The sequence below is a fragment of the Typopeltis vanoorti genome, chromosome 18 (genome assembly GCF_054136105.1).
Source record: "Typopeltis vanoorti isolate ZY-2024b chromosome 18, IOZ_Tvanoo_1.0, whole genome shotgun sequence".
Classification (NCBI taxonomy): domain Eukaryota; kingdom Metazoa; phylum Arthropoda; class Arachnida; order Uropygi; family Thelyphonidae; genus Typopeltis; species Typopeltis vanoorti.
In genome coordinates, this window is record NC_143566.1 from 46,958,162 (window position 1) to 46,979,560 (window position 21,399).

General features: G+C 35.2%; 1 protein-coding gene across 3 annotated transcripts in view; it reads left to right on the forward strand.

The window, feature by feature from the left end:
* Window positions 1–1,461: 1,461 nt before the first annotated feature.
* LOC150096631 (b(0,+)-type amino acid transporter 1-like) overlaps window positions 1,462–21,399 on the forward strand; it is a 347,057-nt gene continuing 327,119 nt past the window's right edge. Inside the window, exon 1 of one of the 3 annotated variants that reach the window (XM_090408724.1) lies at window positions 1,462–2,040. The gene's annotated coding sequence lies outside the window, so the exon portion shown is untranslated. The remainder of the gene's footprint in view (window positions 2,041–21,399) is intronic. The other 2 variants (XM_090408727.1, XM_090408729.1) reach the window with 2 other exon arrangements.

The window sequence follows — 21,399 nt, forward strand, 5'->3', positions numbered from 1 at the left end:
ATATATGTGCGGAATTAGACGTTAAGACCATTATTTCTAATTTTGTAAATATGAAATCAAAAACCCTAAAATTTAAATTAAAAATTTTCAAGTATATTTATGTAATTTAATTTTATTTTCTGTTATTCTGTAAAGATGTTATTTTTTGAATACTTATATTAAATGTTCTAATTATTTCTTGCATGCGGTCGGCAAAGACCCTAGCGCCGGCTCTGATTATGATTTATTATTATTATAAGATTACTGACTGAAAAAAAAAAAAATAAAAAAAAAAATAAAAAAAATATATATATATATATATATATATATATACACACACACACACACACACACACACACACACACACCGTATATATATGCGCTTCCATGAAACTCACATCTTTCAGTAAAAATAAAATCAACTGCAATAAATTTATATCTTTAATGCAGACAGAATGCAAATCAAGACTATGTACTGTTGATACGAGTATATTCAGATTTTAAAATACTACTGAATTTAAGAGGATCATAAACATACCCAATTCAGCAATACAGTACTAGATTTTAGCGACAACAAACTTACTGACGTAAATGTACTATTAATTTAATAATGCGTACTTTAAGCATATAATTTTTTAATGTATAAAAAAAAGATTTAAAGATAATTATGTTAAAAATATACCAGTGTTTGTAATTAAGTGGTATATACCAATTTCTTTGTGATCACATAGGTTTATAAAATTTATCTAATTTCCATCATTCCACTAGTTCTTCATTGCCTTCTATACACGAAATAATGTTCGAAAACAGTTCTGTGTGATTCTTTCCTTCACTCCAAATGTTCAGTACCTCATTTAATATAATTAAATTTATTACCATAAATTTTAAGTGAAAGTACTATTTCTCTTTTCAGATTGTTATCTTTCTTTTTTCCTTTTTTTTAATAAGTAAATTTTGAGATCGCTCCGGTACATGTTTATCACAGACGCTCGATGTATTGACTGTGAAAGTCTGAAACTACGTGAAAAATTGCCAAAAGCAAGATTTGAATATCAGTTACCATTCAGAGACAGGTGTCATGAACTTCAAGTTATTACCTATCGGGTAACGCAAGGCTTGAAGATTTTGCAAGTTAGCCATGAATGACCCAATTTCGTTCCTAGTTAAAACTGACTACACTACTAGATTCAGTTGCAAATTTGAAACGGGAACAATGAATTTTTCAGACCAGGGGTTCTTGACCGATGGACTTTGAATAGATCTGTAAATGTAGATCTGTCAGCTGTGGATATTGCACCAAGTGGAAAGTGAGGGTGGAAGAAAGAGAAACTAGGCTAAAAATACACATCATTCGACCTTCTCAAATATCCGGTTACATCGGTAGCGGATAGTCGCCAGAAAACTTCTTGTGGGTGTCTGTTATCATGTGACCCACTTATGGATATGCGCGTCACTTATCCTAATATTCCGAAAATATTGCTCACCACAAAATAAGCCTTATTTATTTTCCCAGGTCAACTTATCCTCATTAGAGAGATTTTACCACACGACAGTCACTTTATTCGGTAAACTGAAACTGAAAATCAAATCCGGTACTTTAATGAGCTCCCCATCTGTCACCACTGACGAAAGAAAATTTTTATCTTTTTTTTTATTCATTCAGTAGTAGATACTAGACTGATACCTGGTAAAGCGAAGTAGACTGGAGCGCGTGGCATTAGCACGTGATACGAATGCGCCTGTAAAAACTGGTCCGCTATTGTCGGCTTCAGTTATTCCATTGATGGTGCACACCGACAGGAGAATTGAACGACTGTTCAACTACACAAAGGTGATGCATATGCAACCCTGTTCATTGGGTAGACTCATTGCGTAGACTTGTAGGAAAACGCACCCTCTAGGCAAAGCAAGCTGGACTCTACCGGAGACTAGTTTTCAAGGGAAAGCCTGCCAGACAGTCTGTGCTGCCGAGACCGGTGATACACGTGCTCCCAAGAGGAAGTGTATTACAATAGGTGTTGTGAAGTGTTTTTTCCCCCTCGATTAAAGCGATTACTAGTCGTAAGTTATTTGAATGTGATGCGCTCAGTTACAAATTTCGTATTTGTATGAATTTGTTTGTTATTATAATTTAAGAGCATGAAAAAAAAATTAACTATTGTCTGATAATACATGTTGTTGTATATATTACTTATAACGATCCTGTGCCTTTATATAAACATATTGCACGTCTTACGCGAAGTGCTAATGCCTTGGTTCGAGAATAATATTTAAATTGACATTGCAATTTTCATGGAAGCATAGCAAATTCAGTATTTATTTATTTATTTTTATCGTTAGCTATCGTCTTTTATTTTGTTTTATTATCTGTCGGATATTTATTTTTTTCTTCTTAATTTGAGATATATGCTATACGAGGTGAATACGTGGTAACATTCATGATAAATTTCACAAATTATTAATTAATTTGTTTGCATATAAGAAAGCGCGTTCTGTTTGTTGAAGGAATTGAAGAAAACTTAACACTAAATGTCTTTATGTGGGTCATTGCACATTTTACTATTTCCATATGGTTCTTTTTTGTTTCGTTGTTTTTTTTTGTTGCATATCAAATGAATATGAGATGCTAATTAACATTTTTCTGTAATGATAAAACTCATTAATTACATTTTAAGATTTTTTTTTTTTTTTTTTTAATAATGTTCAAAACCTAGTTCACTGACAGCTGAGGTAAGGCAAACACGTAATCTACTTTGACTGGCAACCCATAATTACGTACGATGAACTGAGTAACGAGCTAAGTAACAGGGTAAAAAAAAAAAAACTTGTTTTAGTTCATATGTTGCATTCTTATTATATGCACAGTGATGGCCAACTATTACTTGAAGTTGTTGACATTCGTTCTCATTCTGTTTTTCCATTTAAAAATTTTTTTCGGTAGTCGTGTTGGTATACGTGCTAAATATTGCATTTAAACCACACAGTTAAGATTATAGCAGTGATTAATATAATTGCAAATTCTACGGTAAGTCTTAAATGAAGAAACAATTTAGTTAAATCCTATGATAAAATTAATTTTCATCTCTTACTCTTGTGGCAAGAGACAGTAAATTTAGGTTTATGGTTTTTGTAAGGAAAGAAAAACAATAGCTTGCACGTTTTTCATCCGATTCCTTAGCCCAAGATGTAACCAAGGGTTACAGCATGAAGGCAAATTTGCTCTCTCTGTTCCTGTTTTTCATATATTTGTTTATTTTCAATTTTATTTTGTTGTTATTATGCAGTTAAAGATAACCTTGAGTCTGGGGAAGACCAGCTTCCCCGACTACTCTAGTACTTTTTTTTTTTTTTTCACACATACCATGTGGGACCGTCATAAACGGAGGTTCATCCTCATGAAACTTGTATTTAGCACTGAAAATTATACGGTTAAACAGCAGTCTTCGTTATGTTTAAATCACGATAATTTGTCTGTATAAATGCCAAACAAATTGCATCGTTCATCAACACACACGCACACGCTTGTGAGATATATACATGACATTTAAAACGTCCTGTCAACGTATCCCAATTTTTTTTTTTTCTTTTCAAGACCACGTAGCATGCCTTTTCCTGTCATGACTGATTTTCGCCCCATTTTTCAAACCAAATATAATGCTATTCCTTTACCAGCACCAGCTAGTGGCAACTAGGAACTAACAAATGAATGACGGTTTGTGGTTTATGTTGTCTTCGTAGAGGAAGCTTTGTGAGTGCATGTAGAACTATACGAACAGTGTATTGCTAAGTGAAGGCAACACTTACAATAGGAAAAAAATTAGGTTAAAGGCATAATATAAGCTAGGGTCGTAATATTAAACCAGAAAGGTCATTTTTAATACAATAATATCCAATATTCTGATTAAATATTCTATGAACAATTTATTCTGTTATGTAATAGCAATAATTTTAAAATTTATTCATCCGTATATTCTTCACCTTGTTTTTTTCACGATTTTTCCCCGAGTACGATATGTATTATAATATAGAAATCGAAATTTATTACTTTGGAATTGCAACAAGGTGAAATTATCTAAAGAATGCATGTCGCTGAAAGAAAATTTCTCTTTATTGCATAGTTTATTGGATAAAGATAACTTTTCTTGTTCAGAAAAAGTCAAAATCTTTCCTCTTCCTCAAAGCTGGTAAGGCTAAACGATATTTGTCCTTCGGTTTGAAAACACTCGATTCGAAACCTATCGTTGACATGAAGAATAATTATAAGGATTTTTTTCTCTCACTTGAATATAAGTTAGCTGATCTACAGAGATGACAGTTCCTTCCCCTCCCCCAAGAAACTCGGTTTTCATCTTTTCATCCGGCATAGCATACAAACCAACAGAGAACACATAATTAAGAAAGCGAAATGCATTTGCGTCTTAATTATGTGGATGGAGTAGATTGTAGCATGACCGCATGGGTGTCAAGTGATAATAAAAAATCGTCTTAGTACCGTATTGAAAATCGGATTATGCAAGCAAACTAGTCCGAAGAGATTTAAAAAAAAAAAGAAGAAGAAGAAGCATAATTAGGAACATCAAACAAGAAAAATAATCGCGTTATTTCCTCAGCTGGTGAAAATTTTAAACAGAAGAAACGTCCACAAAAGGGGAAAAAAATCATAAGAGTAAACACAATTTAATTACCTTTTTTTTTTTTTTTTTTTTTTTTTTAACCCCACTTCTATGGGCTAAACATGTCAGTCTACGGAGTAGTCACTATTTGGTGACGAGGCTATGAGACATGAAATGTTCTGCATGCACTTAATGGCCTGTTGCATAAGTGCACACGGCTTCAAGACCTTGCCGTTTATATTGAAAAACCGGGGTTGTTTTTTCCTTTTTTAAAAGGCAAAAACAATTCCTGGTTTTCAATATCTAAGGTTAAATCATCTTTCTGGTTGATTTTACATATATAAAAGAGACGAGTATTTTTGTGCATTCGACATAAACAATCATTTTAGCTCCTGTTAATGTACCACCTTCTAAATTTGGCAGACCATGTGGTGTCCAAATACCTCAATGATATTTGGGATTCTTGCTTTCATATATGAGAACAATCCTTCCTTCTGTTTATCTACACATATATCTTTATATGTTTAATGTGTATTTACATGAAAACGACAGCCCATATCTATTTAGGTTAATAAGCTATTAAGTTCATTGATCCAATCTTTAATCCATCCACTGTGTGGCGTGCGCACGACACAACAACATGCTTTGAGGCGATGAGAAATAAAAACAAATAAATATTTTCTTGTTTTTCTAGATCGGCATATAATTTTCATTTGCTAGCAGTGACCGAAATGACCGAAACAAAACTTGTTTATGTTGGAACAGCCGACAAACGTTGGCGATCCACTGCGAAAGTATTATTACCGGCGCAGCTAATAATAGAGCGGCATTGCTAGTCTTAAGAAAGGCAGAATTCTGCCGTTTAAAAATGAATACTTAGTCATTATGTTTTAGGAATTAATACATAATGTGGATTCTCCCGAAACGATCACCAATAGTGCGACCATTCTCAGAAACCGTTATTTTCCGTTTTTCTTCCCAGCATCTCGTCTGCCTGGTATGTTAATGATCATTATGAGGTTAACCTTTAGTGGACTTATGTGTGATGCCAATGTCAAGTGAAGTCTAAAAGAAAAGGTGTCCTTTTGACTTTAGTCCTACTCGTTAGTCTGAAACTCGTTTCTCTCTTGTTCATTGCCTTACTTTCCATAAGTATTCAATGCAGTGTTAAGGAGTGGGGGATGAGTGCTTTTTCTCTTTCTATGTATATGTTATTATTATTATTTCGGCGTAATTTTTTACGTCACCCACAAAAGCTTGTAGGCTTTAGTATCATGAGTGGGCTAAGTATTTTTTTTTATTATATATTTTTTTAAAAAAAATGATATTTTTACATAATGCGGAAATCTCGCTCTAGAGACCAAATATGGAAGCTTTTTTAAGCCATTTGAAGCATCTGAGCGATGAAATTCATCTCCCATCTAGAAACAATAATGCAGTTTGTTGACTGCGAATGCGTTCACCACTTGGCCAACTTCTTACACTACGCGTTATTCCGGCTTCCTATGCAGGGTCCGCGTGTTACTTAGATTCACCACTCGGCCAACGGGACTGGTTATTTTTTCTTTGTTGTTGTTATTCTTCTTTGTTCAATGATACTACACTGAGGTTTAATGAATTATGCTTAGTATTCTTTAATTTGTTTATACGTACTAAAAATGAAGCTGCAAAAAGTCTCAAGGCAGAGTGTTACTGAGAAAGACGACTGGAAGTTGAATTTTTAGACTTCCGGCAGGATGTGCGATCGCCTGCGGCTTGGAATAGATGTTTTAGCTGCACACTGAGAGAGTTTAAACAGAAATATATTTCGATCTAGTTGATGCTCTAATCTCGAAAGATATCAAAATTAAAAAAAAAACTAAATAACATTAAATATAATTTATAATAATAATTGAACTTTATTATTAATAGAAGATATTCTTTGCAGATTGCAAAATTTACTAGTTTAAAAAAAAAACGCTTCACTTCAAGTATTTGCTATACCATAATAAACTTCTGTGCACATAAAATATAAACATCCGATAGCGGAAATTTTACAGTGTAATCTAAATAAACCTGAAAGAGGTTCTCAGTTTTGCTGCATCTGACATTCATAATAATAATAGCAATAAAACTCGGCTAACAAACAGTTATTATTAGCGTCAGCTACTGCAAGTAGGGAGTATATTTTCCTCGCATTCAATAGTGATAAAAGGATGGATTTTTGTGTTAATACGCCATAAATTATCATTCTTCAAATTATTTATATGCATTACATGGGATAATGATACCAGCTAACCAAATAGAACTGTATTTTTGCAGCACAGCAGCAATCATCATAAAGTACTGACGAAAAGCGAATTCTTCGGTTTTTGTTTTGAAATGTTTTATTCATGACTCCATCATAAAGCGATGTCGTGAATTAAACATTATATATTATTGAGCAATGAAAACGTATGATGTGATGAAGTAATTCGTATTTCACATTGTTTCGATATCGTCGAGCGCAGCGTACTGTATTTTTTTCTCCGTATAGGAATAGCGAAGATAATGGTTTAGGTCTTGTTTTGTGAAGTATAATTTATCACCAGATCAATAATATCGGAGGTTTATATCTAAACACGTGCAATTTGAACTGGTTGGACTCTTTCTGCTGTTACGATTCATTTTATAACATGAATTAGTATTTTATCTTGTCATTTTATATTTTGGAAGTCTAAATATCAGGATAATGTTTAAAGATCATTCGACATTATATATTAATTCGAATTCCACTTATGAATGGTTGTAAACTCCTAGTACATTACTAATGAGTACCTTGAGTGGGCTAAGGGTAAATTATCCTGTAACCTCACTCTAGAAAAAATAATGATACGCCTTTTATTCCCTTATAGGGAATAGGCGAGGCCTTTTAATCCCATCTAGCTTTTGGAGACTGAGTGGGCAGTTCAATCTCCACCGGTAGCCAATCAGAGATAGCTTGCCCATGACTATCACTAATTATAGGTGGTCACCGATGAAGAGACCGGCAAACAAGTGCTGCTGTTTCTGTTGAAATAATATGGGTTCTACGGTCGATTTTCTTGAGTTTAACCAGACGAAAAGTCCGATTTTCCCTGAGAATAAACTCGCTTGCCCGTTCCCGAGATCTACGAACTCGGGAACCGATCGAAGAAAGGCTTAGAAAAACTTCCTCCAGTCGACGACTAGATTTGAACTACAAATCTATCTTCAGGCATGAGCAGCCTAGTGCAGAGGATGCAAGCATCACTTCCACTGAGCTACACAGGCCTAATAGGAAACTTTTCCAAGCCACATCAAGTTCGGTTAAACTCGACTCGTCAGTTAAATACGCCAGCTATTGAAGTGGAAATCCTGCTAATATTCTAATATAAATCAATAAACACTGTGATCATATCACTAAAAAATTCTACAGCTATTTTATTTCTCATCAAATATTTATTTTTGAGATTATGCTTGCAGTTATTATTTGGGAATTGTGATTATGCTAAGCGGGGGGGTTAAGATATGTACTGCACACGAGAATTTTTTTGTTTATTTATTTGAAACCTATAGTTTATCAGCCATGTGTGGACAAGTAGTTAGGAAGAAGAAACTGCTCAAGTTTGTAATCTTTGAGGAAATTGTGCGAAGGCCTTTCCGAAGAGCAGCAATGAAAAGACATACTATTTAAAAAAGTGAATGTAGCGATTCTATTAGAGAAAGATTTCAATCAGATCATTAAGCAGACTACCCATTTGGGATACCTATGAAGATATATTCACCACTCTAAATGCGAACGCATTGTCCCAGAGTTGGATGAATTTCTGACTTGTATGGTGTTAGACACTGGGTAGTAGTGTCTTGAGTAATAAAGGGCACAGAGTATTCGTCTATGGTGTGTGTGTGTGTGTGAGGGAGAAAGGAAAAGACTAGAGGTATACAGCATGTCAACCCAAGACGAGAAACTGGATCTTGGAGATCTGGGGATTATCAAAGGAAGAGTAAAGGACGAAAAGAGATGACCCTTGATAATAAGACGAGTGCGTTTTGTGTCCTTGAAGTTGCCCTCATTCTTCTGGAAAGCATTAAGAAGATCCGTGCTTATTGGAATTTCCTGCGCTGCAAAGTATGCCATTGAAGAAAAGATGGAGTATACTATCATGAGCAAAATAATGAACACGATTTGAGGTTGGTGAGAGATCATTCATGCATAAGAGAAAGAAACTGGCCAATAATTTGGAGCTCTAGAAGTATTCTGCCAATGATCGGAAATTTGAAATGTGGAAGCCATCTATTAGCATGTACTGAACGATTAGGGAAGAAAATGGAGTCTGAATTGCAAAAAAGGTGGATATCTGTATGCTACACTCAATAAATGTCCTAGAAATGTCAAAGGAAGGCATGCGAGTTTCTTCACTCCTTTCCAAAGGTAAGTAGTGTTTGGATATGAGATCCGTTTAGATTGCAAGCAGTGGAATCTATATTGATGATCGCCGATTAATAAATAGCCCCCCCCCAGATAATAAAGATTATTACTGATTATCCTCTCAATTCTTTTGAAGAGAACTGAGATGAAGACAACGGAACGATAATTTGATAGCTGACTTTATGTCCCTTTCTCTGGAATGGGCATTTTATAATTCTATGATGTAAGTTAATTCCAAATGAGTATCGTAGATTATTCTCCATCTTGAACGGAGACTAGCATCTTTGTAGATAGCTAAACAACTTCTAGAGCTAAAAGGAAACATAATTTCATAACAGTGTTATTATTTGAAACAGCTCTTTGCATTGTATCTCTGGCCATTCGAATCTTAAATATTTTGGATATCAAGAAGTCTGGTCCAAATAGTATCTCCCAGTTGTATTTTGTAATTAACACAGATACCATATCGTCTTTGAAATCTAGTAAAATCTTTTCAAGATCAAAAGTCGACTGAGGAAGAATAACAAGTACGACTACTAGTGAAAACACTTTACATTTATTCAAGTGATAAGACTTTTTTCGAAAATATAATTTGCATATTTTGTAAAATTGCAACGATACAAAAGAAAAAAACAGTTGCAAGTCATTTTATGATTTTTTTTTTAAATCAATTTCTTCAATTCTGGATTTCCATATTCAGTCTATCCTTTTAAAATTTTGAGATATTTTACGTAGGTTTCAGTATATCATCTATAAACATGAGTTGCAATATCACGAATACTCTAGTTATTTTAGAGACATAGATTTCTTTATAAATCTGTAGACATATAAATACATAGAGATTTAAGCGTTCGTATTTGATAGATATTAATAATCCTGGTTACAGCGATAACATATTCATACAATTTCTCGTACGTAAACTCAATCTGCTGTGATTCTTTCATAATTTTCGGGCGTTTCAAAATAGTGCCTTGCTACGCCTAATATGCCTGATTAATATTATCATTACCTGACACCTTGAAGTAGATCAAATACTCATCGTGGGAAGGCACTCCTCCACTATACACAATTCACCATGTTCCCTACTTAAATTTCCTCCTAATACTACCACAACGACACTGGAGAAATGTGATCACAACTTGAATACGTGGAGCTTTGTCTGTTGCTGCGGTACAGCAAAAATACATGCCACCATTAAGCGGGGAGAGACCTCAGAGAAGATTTCTTTAGCAGTTCTAACAGTAAAGGAAAAGATGACATCAAGGATAAGTGAATTAGACATGTCAACGGTACCTAAGGATGTTAGTGAGGAGGTATTGTCGATCTCAGTTGAAAGAAAATTACACCAAAATCCAACTCGGAATTTACTGCCATTTGTATAATGGTCAATGACAGTAGAATGTCACATCACTCCCTTTCAGTTACTGTGCAAAGGCACAGTAATTGAAATGGCGTGATCTCAGTTAATGGTACAGGCAATGAGAACAGATACGATATCTGTATCTTCTGACAATGTGCACTAAACTGCTTCGTTAATTCCAGTTAAGTTGCTTATTCTTACTACTGTTAAATTAGTTGATACTCAGCCTCGTTTTATAGAATCAGGGTCATGTATTAATTCCTCCATCTATATAATACAAAAGTATTATATAGAAAGAGGTATTATATATTTCTATATAATACAAAACATCAAAGCTGGCGTCCATTTTAGAGTGCTTGCTTCCATTGGACCAAGTAATCATGAGTCACATGAACAACGACCTCAACTACAAGATCGCACCGTCAGATTTCTGATAGCGATATTAATTCTGATATGCACTTCACTACAACACCTTAGTTGAAATAGCCATTTCCTTCACCGCCAGGTTACGATTCCACCCAGTTGATGAAAATAGAAGGTTTTGCCTCCAAATAGTTTTTGAATGTAATCATGCGTTTGTGGTGTAAAGGACACAGCTTCGGCACTAATTCATGCAGAAAATGTATACTCCATACTATTAGAAATGAAGATCGTGAGTGAATTAATATGGATACAGAATAAGCTACACCGTTTAAGAGAGAGAGAGAGAGAGACGGAGAATGGCTGTTGAAAGTCGAAGAGTAAAATGTGTAGTAAATGAGAGGTCTGAAGGTAAATAATTCTATCAGAAGTTGATATGTAGAATAGTGGGAGAGGAAAAAAAATACAGAATAGTATTATTGAGAATTCACTTGTCAAGGATGTAAAATCTAAATAGGTGCTGAAGATGTGTTTGAGAAGTGGGACAATTAGTAGGGTGTCTGAGACTGTGGAGAGAAAAGGAAGTGCTAATAAATTGATTGTGGTAGCACGGAGACGAGATGAAGGGTGATGATCATGAATGGTATGATAGCAAAGATGTGTAGGAAGAGAGAAACCTTATGTATGTTGATCTATGGAATAAATTTGAGGATGAGAAAGCTGTTCTCATCGTCAAATGAGAGTGGAAGTCAGAAGTTGGGTGGATGAGAGTGTCTTAGGAGGAAAATGAGAGCTAAATGGCACATTTCAGAGTATGGGCTTTCGGGATGGTGTAGAATATGGGATGGGATGGTTTTGAAGGACGTAGTTAGGTTAAGGATTCGGTCTCATGCGCATGTGAAGAATTGTAGCAAATGAAGGAGACTCATTAGTCAGTGTGCCTATTAAGATGGGCGATAATGTATCAAGTTTTAAGATTAACATTATGTGGATGGTTTTAACTATGAGGATACAGACCAGAAGGAGAAGAAAGCATGCAAAAGAAGAGAAAGAGAATTTATAGAATTACTGAGGGATAACTTCCTTCTGCAGAACGTTAATGAAGGAACTCGTGTTTCAAGCTGTGCTATTGTATGAGAAACTGTGTGGGAGAGGAATTAATAGGGAAGTGGTCAAAGGAGATTTGAAGGAAGCTATAACTGCTCCCAGAATCTGGAGAAAATCGCAAGGATATGAAATATATCACTGAAGCTATAAAGTTTGAGTTATAAAAAGTGTTATGGAACTTATAAGAAACATGATGAACTGAACAGCATATAAAGAACAGGCCCAAGCGAGTAACAACTATATTGAGGAAGATAAAGTCAGGTCTACATTCCCGAGAGACTCATTCGTTCTCAACTGGATGAAAATATAGAGGTGAGAGATATGTTAAAATTATTGCAAGAATTTGATGCTAACACAGCAGTGTGGGTTTGCATGAGATATCAGCACGGCATTGGAACGTGCTAGAGAATTAGCTTTACCTAATCTGGTTATGTAACTTGAGTCTCAACACGAACGCAATTTGTAATGAGTGGAATTAGAGCAACATAATTCTATTTTACAGAGATGGAGCTAAAAATGATGCAGCCAATTATAGACAAATTTGTATCTCTGAGTAGTGACTAAAGTATCAGAGAGGCTGGTGTAATATTGCATACAGAGATATAGATATAATATTTTGATTTTTTTTTTTATTATAGAAAAAGGCATGTTTTTGGTTTCTTTTAACAGTCTTCTCACATTTCGCAATAAAGTAACAGGTTGGATAAGAGAAATGGATTCACAATGATTCTTTTAAATTTTTTTCAAGGCATTCGACAAAATTCCACACAAGATGCTATTATACAAACTCAAAGGGATGGGTATGCAACATAAGGTTGTGGCATGGATTGAAACGTGATAATCTGTTAGGTATCAAAGAATGATACGTGAAGAAGCTGAATCTAAAAGAATGAGGGTGACTAGTGGGATACCACAGAGTTCTCTCTTTGGCCCACTCCTGTTTGACTTCTAAATGGGAACGGACTGGAGGGTAATGTTTAATTATATGCAGACGATGCTAAGTTGAGTTGGTGATAAGGGACATTTTTGATACAGAATCCTTGCAGGCTGACTTGAAATTCTGTTGGCAATTGTTAATGAGTGTCAGTGCAAGATTATGCATTTGACTGAAGAGATTGCAGATTGAGTATTTTATTAATGGTAATTTTCTACAAGCGGTTGATGAAGCCTGGACAATGAGTTTAATTGAAAGGCCACATTGCCAAGGTGGTTAAGACATCACCTCGGATAACTGCAGTATTGCAAAAAACGTGTAATAACAGTGGAAGTAATTTTCCAACTTTAATGGCCTTGATAAGACCAGAGGCTGGACTATAATGCTCAGATACGGTCATCTGGATTCCATGGAGATAAGGAAAGAGTGGAAAAGGGCCAGCATCTGCTAATCAGAATCATATCTCACTTGTGGGATTCTTCATATGAAGATAGACGAAAGGAATGTAGTAGCCTTTCAAAGTTTGTCTATTTCATATCTCCTTTCCTCTTATTTCTCATACAGGCTAGTAAGGTATTGTTATACAATATAAATACAAGGGAAATTTTGGAGCTCATTGCATATCTGGATGGGGGAACTCGGTTATCGCTGGAAGCTAAGTAATGATATAGTCAGGAAGAATCTGAGGGTCAGCTTTTTTTCATGGCGTGTATTGAGTGAATGGAATAATTCACTCAATACATTGAATATTTTTAAAGAGAGATATAATAAGTATACGAATTACATCTCCCTCCTCAATATGATAAGAAGGAATTACATCTCCCTCCTCAATATGATAAGAAGGAATTACATCTCCCTCCTCAATATGATAAGAAGGAATTACATCTCCCTCCCCATGAGCCCTTAACTCTCTGTGGGTGCCTATATAATAATAATAATAATAAAATCAAAATTAGCTAACGTCTTTTATTCCCTTATGGGAGTAGGCGAAGCCATTGTAGCCCTATCTAACTTTTGGAGACTGAGTAAGCAGTTTACTCTCCATTGGTAGCCAATCAGAGATAGCTGGCCCAAGACCATTTATTTCAGACAAAAATGGATGCCTGTTTTTCAGCTAATGACCCGCAATAACAATACATAGTGGAAGGCTTTCTGTTCATATCTAGTAAAATAAAGTTGGTAATATTGTGTTTCTCTTCCTCCATTTATAACATTGGTCGATTCCATAATGAAGAGTTGGCCATGCCCTGTCTCTGCATTGCAGTTTATCCTAAGATGTTCCATTGGGTTCAAATAAGGGCTCTAGCCCTGTAGAATCCACTGTTCTGAGATTATTCTCTTCAGATCACATGTTTACAATTTAAGACATGGAATTATCGTCATGATGGGAGTTGGTCGATTTTAGAGCGAACAATACAAAATTTCACAATGTAGAATATGCACAGTTGCCCAGAACATCAACATAGAACTTGGCAGTCATTATTCCTTACATTATGACCAGCGAACCTAATCTATACTACTAGACACAGTCTAATTACACTGTCACCACTAGTTTTTGTGGTCGGAACAATACACTAAATATTCTCCATATCCATCCTATATTTATCAGAATGGAAGAGCATTAGCCCAACTCGTCACTCCGCTGGACTGATTGTTGTAGAGCCCAAGTTTTCTGTGCCTTGACGAATTTTCAATGTTAATAAAGGCATGTGGGCTACTGCTTTTCTGTCAAAATTCATGACACGCAGCCCCTCTACCTGTCGTCGATAACATTTAGAACTAAATTTGTGGCTTCTGCGAACATAGACTTCTAGGGGTATGATGGAATGATAACGGCTTTCTTAAGAAGCATCGACACCTATCTGCGTATTATTATAAGCTTACTTATTTATATACAGTATTTTGCTCAGATTGCTGAAGAAAATGGATGTGCCCCTTTGGGTTTCTATTTCTTTAGCACATTACTAACTGTAGACTTGAATATGCTCAGCTGCTGGCAATATTTTTCTGAAATGCTCTTCATTCTTTCTGTATACTTATCGTTCAGCATAAAGTAAAAAATTGACTTCCAAACCATTGATTTGCATTAGGCTAAAAAAACTGCATATTGCATAGTCGAATCTATTTTCCTGCCATCAGAGGAATATCCTGTAACATATCGTTGAGAAACTTAATAACATCAATATATCAAACACAGACATATTAGCAAGTCTAGCTGTGGTCTCTCTGCTCACGAACGTACCAGTTGAAAAAGTAATTAAGATCATAAAAGATCTCTTTCCAAACGATATTACGCAGCTTTTCCGCCATTGCTTCAAGTCTAACTATTTTAAGGTAAACAACACAGTATATCAACAACTGGAAGGCTTAGCCATGGGCAGTCCCCTGTCACCACCGTGTACGGATCTGTTCATGGAAAAATTAGAAAATGACATCTTAGCAAAAATAACTCAGAAACCATCAGTCTGTGGAGATATGTTGACGATGTGTTCATTGTTTAGAAAGGCACGGAAGATGCCTTACATGAGTTCCTCCAAAAAAATAAATTCAATTCATTCTATCATAAAATTAAATTCACATTAGAATTAGAAAAACAACCATCAGTTACCTTTTTTGGATGCATTAGTTAAAAAACAAGATAATGGACAAATCAAGCTTACAATCCATCGCAAACCTACAGACACCGGACGTTATCTTCATTTTACATCTAATCATCATTATGCACAGAAACTTAACATCATACATATGTTAAAGAAAGAGCAAAAAATATCATCACAGAGGAAAAAGATGTACTTGCTGAGCTCTCACTTATATGAAAAACTCTATCAAAAATGGTTATCCACAAAATATAACTAAAAAGATCCTCTATAGAAACAACCCCCAGCAATAACCTCTAGCGACACAGTACGTGTCGTCGATTGTCATACCTTATGCAGGCTCAGTCTCCATCAAAATAGCAAGAATCATGAAGCCTTTTAACATCAGAGTTGCTTTTAAACCTATTTTAACTACACGGCACTTATTAAGATCTCCTAAGGACAGCATTGCTTTCTACAAATTCGCAGGGGTTTACAGCATACCGTGTTCGTGTCGACTGACTTACATAGGCCAAACTTCACGACGCCTAGAAATTCGAAAGAAGGAACATGTCGGTGAGGTAAATAATAACAGAACAGACACCTCAGGATTAGCACATCGTTTCTCAATTTCAAACCATTCCATTGATTGGGACAACAGCTCGATGCCATATACATTGAAGAGGATTACAGATGTACGTGAGAACCTTTAAAGAAGCTGCAGTAGTACTACGGACAGGAGACAACCTCAATAGGAACCAAGGCATAATATTAAAAGATACTTGGAAAAACTTAATTATTTCATTATGTTTAGCAGAACTCAATTACGCGAAAAATTATAAAACGCGGTTTAATAACAATGACTAAGTCTCCACGCTTTATGCTTTTGATGTCACGCATGTTCTTCAATTTGTTTAACTGTTTTTTAAGTCGTTACTGCATTCTTTTGTTAGCATTTAATGTTAGTATAACCTTACCCGTCTTGATAAAGCCAGAGACCCCAGCTGGTGAAACTTGTCGAAGATTATGTACATATGTTTTATCTAAACCATGGTCCAATAAATCCAATATATAATATATCATATTTAATCTTTACTTTTGTTTCACTATATGTTGAGGATTATTTTAACTGTGCAAAAATTAACTGAGTATGTGTGTTAAAAAATAGTGAGTCCTGTGATCAATTTTGAGCTCAAGGGTTAAAAACACTACTTGCTTTTGCCAAAGATCAGCTGACTCTGGAATCAGCTGCAGAAAGACCTTGAAAAAGTTCCACTAGTTGGCAACTACAATCAAACCTATAATCGGTTTTCTTTGGACAGTCAAATGTTATGGAAGCAAACAAAATTTCCGTAGGGCTACATAGGCGCATGCCTATGTTAATTATGTTTTTTGCTTATTTTTTCCCAAGTGAGGTGTGATGGCTGATACAAGTGAATTCACGGTTGAGAAGTGAAATATCATAAGTACATACATCGATAAACTTTCTGTTACTCACAAATCCATTGGAAACATACAAACAAAATTCAAGAATTGCTTTCACAACTACCAAAAAAATCAACACTGCGAAGATTGGCTTTTCATCAGTGTCAGAAAAAAAACACACACAAACACACATGCATGCACATACACACACACATGACCTATGATGTCATCATCATAAAATTCCTGACATGTACCCTCAAGGGGTGTACAGTATATGATAGTACTACATAAAAATTTACATAATTACTAACTTCCTATCTACAATTTTTCTCCAAATCAACCTGTTACCTCTCAAGACTCCAAAATTATCATTATAATATTTCTTATCTGATCTTATATTTCTATCTTCTAAGGCACTTTTTACCATATCAATCCACCCAGAGGAAGACCAAGAGAACACTTGTTTTGCTAATCTTTCCTGCCCCATTCTGTGCTAATCTCAGGTGACCATACCTGAGATTAGTGCTAACGCATTCCTGGATGCTTAAGGGTCAAAGTTGTATAACTGAGAGAAGACCTCCACATAGCCTTTAAAGGAATGTGGAGAACCGACTGGGGTTTCTGTCCTAATGTCCAATCCTGACCTCATGGTGCACCCTGTTAGGTATCTACCTGGATACTGAACGAATGAGAATGGGCTGGCAATTTGGGATTTAGACAACCAAATTGTATTCTTATTGGCTTAAGCCACAATATAAAATGATGGTACAATATGACAGAATTGAATGACCTATGACTTGATGACAAATTGACAAAATGGTGTTTGACAAACCAGGATTGAAATGTCAGATCGAATTAAATGTTCTGAAATGTTTTACAAGTTCATAACACTTTTAGTGATGAATGTAGGGTCTCACAGCGACTATTTTAAGATTTGTTCCTTTTACTTCAAAGAACATCTGTATTATCTTGAAGGGATCAAAAACAGCCTGCCTCATGAGAAAATGTGGGCCATAATCAGTAGTTGGCACTACACTGGATCTTTCACCCTTTTTAATATGGTAAATCAGCACACATATATGGACATGCTAACTGTGTTTTATTTATTTATTTTACTCAGTTGGACATCTGTACATTGCTTATGTCTAGATGTCAAGTTGAGTTAAAAACCAGCACGATCATGCCATAATGTGCTAGAACCACATTATGTTGTATTTGTGATAGTTTCTGAAAGATATATTTCATTTGTCGAAGATTTCTAATAGCTCCACCACTGTAGGGAAACTCAGAAGCCCAAATCTCATATGTAAATTTATTGGGGAATATCAAGGAGTGTATCCGTAATGGCACTTTGACGAACAAATCAGTGAAGGATGCTGTTCCCGTAACATCTGACATCATTCTCAGTTGCCATGATGATGGATTATACTATATAATGATAATGATGGATTCCATACAGATTAATTAGATCAGTTCTAGTGACTTATATGCATGGAAGGTTTCAGGCTATAGGGACTTCGCCAATGCTGGCCTGGTTGGCAGAGTGGTTAGCCTACCTGCTCTCCAACCAGCGGGGTCGTGGATTCGAATGCCGCTGTGTGGGCATGGATGTTTGTGATTGTCTTACCTTGTGTACTGCTATAACTTGTGATATGGTGCAGTATGGCCTCTGCTGTCCTTCAGCTAACGCCTATTTGTTCCCGTGTAGGGAGTAGGCAGGGCCGTTTACCCTATCTAACTTTTGGAGACTGAGTGGGCAGTTCAATCTCCAGTGGTAGCCAATCAGAGAGATAGCTGGCCCAAGGCTATCACTGATTCATCGGTACGCAGTGAAGAAGGTGGCAAGCCAGTGCCGCCCGCCATCTCGTGGTCCCTAACCCTAACACAATATTTTTAATGTCTGAAAATAGTGTGGGTTCGATGGTCGATTTTCTTGAGTTTATGGACGAATAACCCGAGTTTCCGGGAGAAAAAACCCGCTAGCCCGTGCCTTTGCACCATTAAAATCTTACAATCATCACTTGACCAATCTTGTATTTTAAAGTATTTTATCGTCTGTTTAAAAGTATGTCCGATATAAATATAATATTAACTACTGATGAAGTTAAACACGATGTCTAAATTGAAGGAATAGCTATATTTATCAAATTGCATTTTAAAAAAAATCAGATAATGCCTTTTTTTTTTCTTTTAAATCCCGTATAGAGAGTAGGCGCGGGCCGTTTCAGCCCTATCTAAGCTTTGGAGACTGAGTGGGCAGTTCAATCTCCACTGGTACCCAATCAGAGAAAGCTGGCCCAAGGCACTAATTAAGCGGCACACAGTGAAGAGAGACGGCTTAACAAGTGCCGCCATCTCGTGGTCTCGTCCCTAACACAATATATTTAATGTCTGAAATAATGTGGGTTCTACGGTCGATTTTCTTGAGTTTACGGGACTTTGCTAGAGATCGACGAACTCGGGAATCGGTCGAAAAAAGTCTTAGAAAAATTTCTTCCAGTCGCCAACTAGAGTCGAAAAAAAGTCTTCCTTCGTGAGTCAAGTGCTGTAGTGCAAACGCCACATCCACTGAGCATAGGCTCTCGACTGTATTAAAATCGCATTGATAATGTGTTTCCATTTGTTTATTTCTGATTTCTTCATTTAAATTGAACATCAAAAATATTAATAAATTATACGTAACCGTTTAAAACTAAATAAACGGTTACGAAAAATAAAATTATAAAAATTATTATGAAATTAGTGTAAATAATAAATTTAGCAATTTATTAAATAACGGAATTTCATAAATTTGTCTTTTAGTAAATATAAATAAGTTTGTTATTTCATTCCCAGAAGTAGGCGGCACTGTTTTACGTCTAAATTTTTTTGGTAATGAGTAGTCAGGCAATCTTCACGATTTAGTAAGTAAATGAGAATATTTGATACTTATAAAAACAGTAAATAATTCGAGGTTAATTCTCTTCCGTATTTGCTTGAGTGAATCAACTTAAATGTCGCGTATACCTCATTGTTATATTACTAAAATTATTACAGTTAAATATAATGACACAGCTGAAATTATTCTATACAAGTATTATATCTCTGATCGTGTGGGTAAGTAAACTCTTTGTTTTCTGTCGTAAGTTTTAAAACGCATAACATGTGCGTATATAACTCAGTAAATAATCCATATCAGCCACTGATTTTTACACAAGCTCGACTTCTCCAATAAATATTCATCCGTTGTCAACTTAGTGGACGGTTAATTCCATAGTTGCCATGTAGTGATTTAAAGTGTCCTTTCCAGGTTTTCTTTCTCTTCGGTAACTTAATAGTAACAAAAAATAAATATTTTTTTCATAATAGTCATATGTTCTCTCCTTTTTGGTGCTATTCACGATGTAAAAAAAAAAAAAAAAAAAATTAAGAAATTAGAAATTTATAATTTATTCCATATCCAACATGCACTGTTATCTGTTAATACGCAAACGAAAAGCACAAGTTACAGTATGTTCGCGTTATCGTTATGACTACTACTAACTAGTAATTGGCGCATGTGCACCTTATATTTTTCATAAACGTCGAATTGTGGGAGTGAAATAGGGGTAGCATACAACACACTGTATTATATGGATACGTGAGTTGTGAATCCAAAAAGTGGAATCATTCAAGCAAAATTATTTCTAAGAATGGTTGTACTTTTGATAATGTTGTTAGAATTCAAAGCAAGACGCCGCTCGCATTCTACCACACAAAGTTGTTAAAAAAAAAAAAAAAAAAAAAAAAAACGTGGGTTCTTGATAATGTTTGTTTTAAGAAGAATATCTGAATATACTCTTGGTGATCGATTAAAAATCTTTATGCCATCGACGTTATGTTATGGTCGTGAGACCTATGCATGTATAATTCAAGAAGATTAATTTTTAAATAATATTCGTACATATACTCGCATGTGATGGTATATCACCAGTGTTATTCACTATGATAGGTTTTCAGTTTGGAACTATTTGATGACTTAACTTTGTGTCATTGTTTATGGATCTAGTCTGAATTAGTCAATTCCTGTCTCATTTAATTCATGCTTTCGTCAAATATATCTATTCCAGTGAGTTACATGGAGGCGAAAAATTCGAAAATTTGCAAAAATAAATGACTTTGGATTTCTAAACATATGGTTATTTTGAGATAATAAACATTTGCCTATCAAAACTTGATGAAGCATGGACGTATTCTAGTATTCGCAACTTCCAAGAGAGATTAATTGAAAGTTTATTAATTAAAAGTTTAGTTTGAAAGATATATAACTGACCTTTCTTGGAACATTGATGATTCCTACAAATTCTCAATCTGCCTTCATAATCTGTATTCCACAATTCTGATGACATTTTGATTCTCTCCTTTGCAGTCTCTCCACTGTGTCAGGTCACCACGGAAACCAGGAGACCAGACCTGCATGCAATAGTCCAAGTGAGGTCTTATCAGGGCCTTGTTAAAAGGCAAAATGACTTCCTTATCTTTACATGTCAAAATTCGTTTCAGAATTGCCATTATTCTCTAAGCTATATTTACAATTTTTGCTATATGATCCTTCCTTATGAAACTTCAACTTCCTGTCTACTAAAACCCCAAGATCCATCAGTCTCATCAGTTTCTTC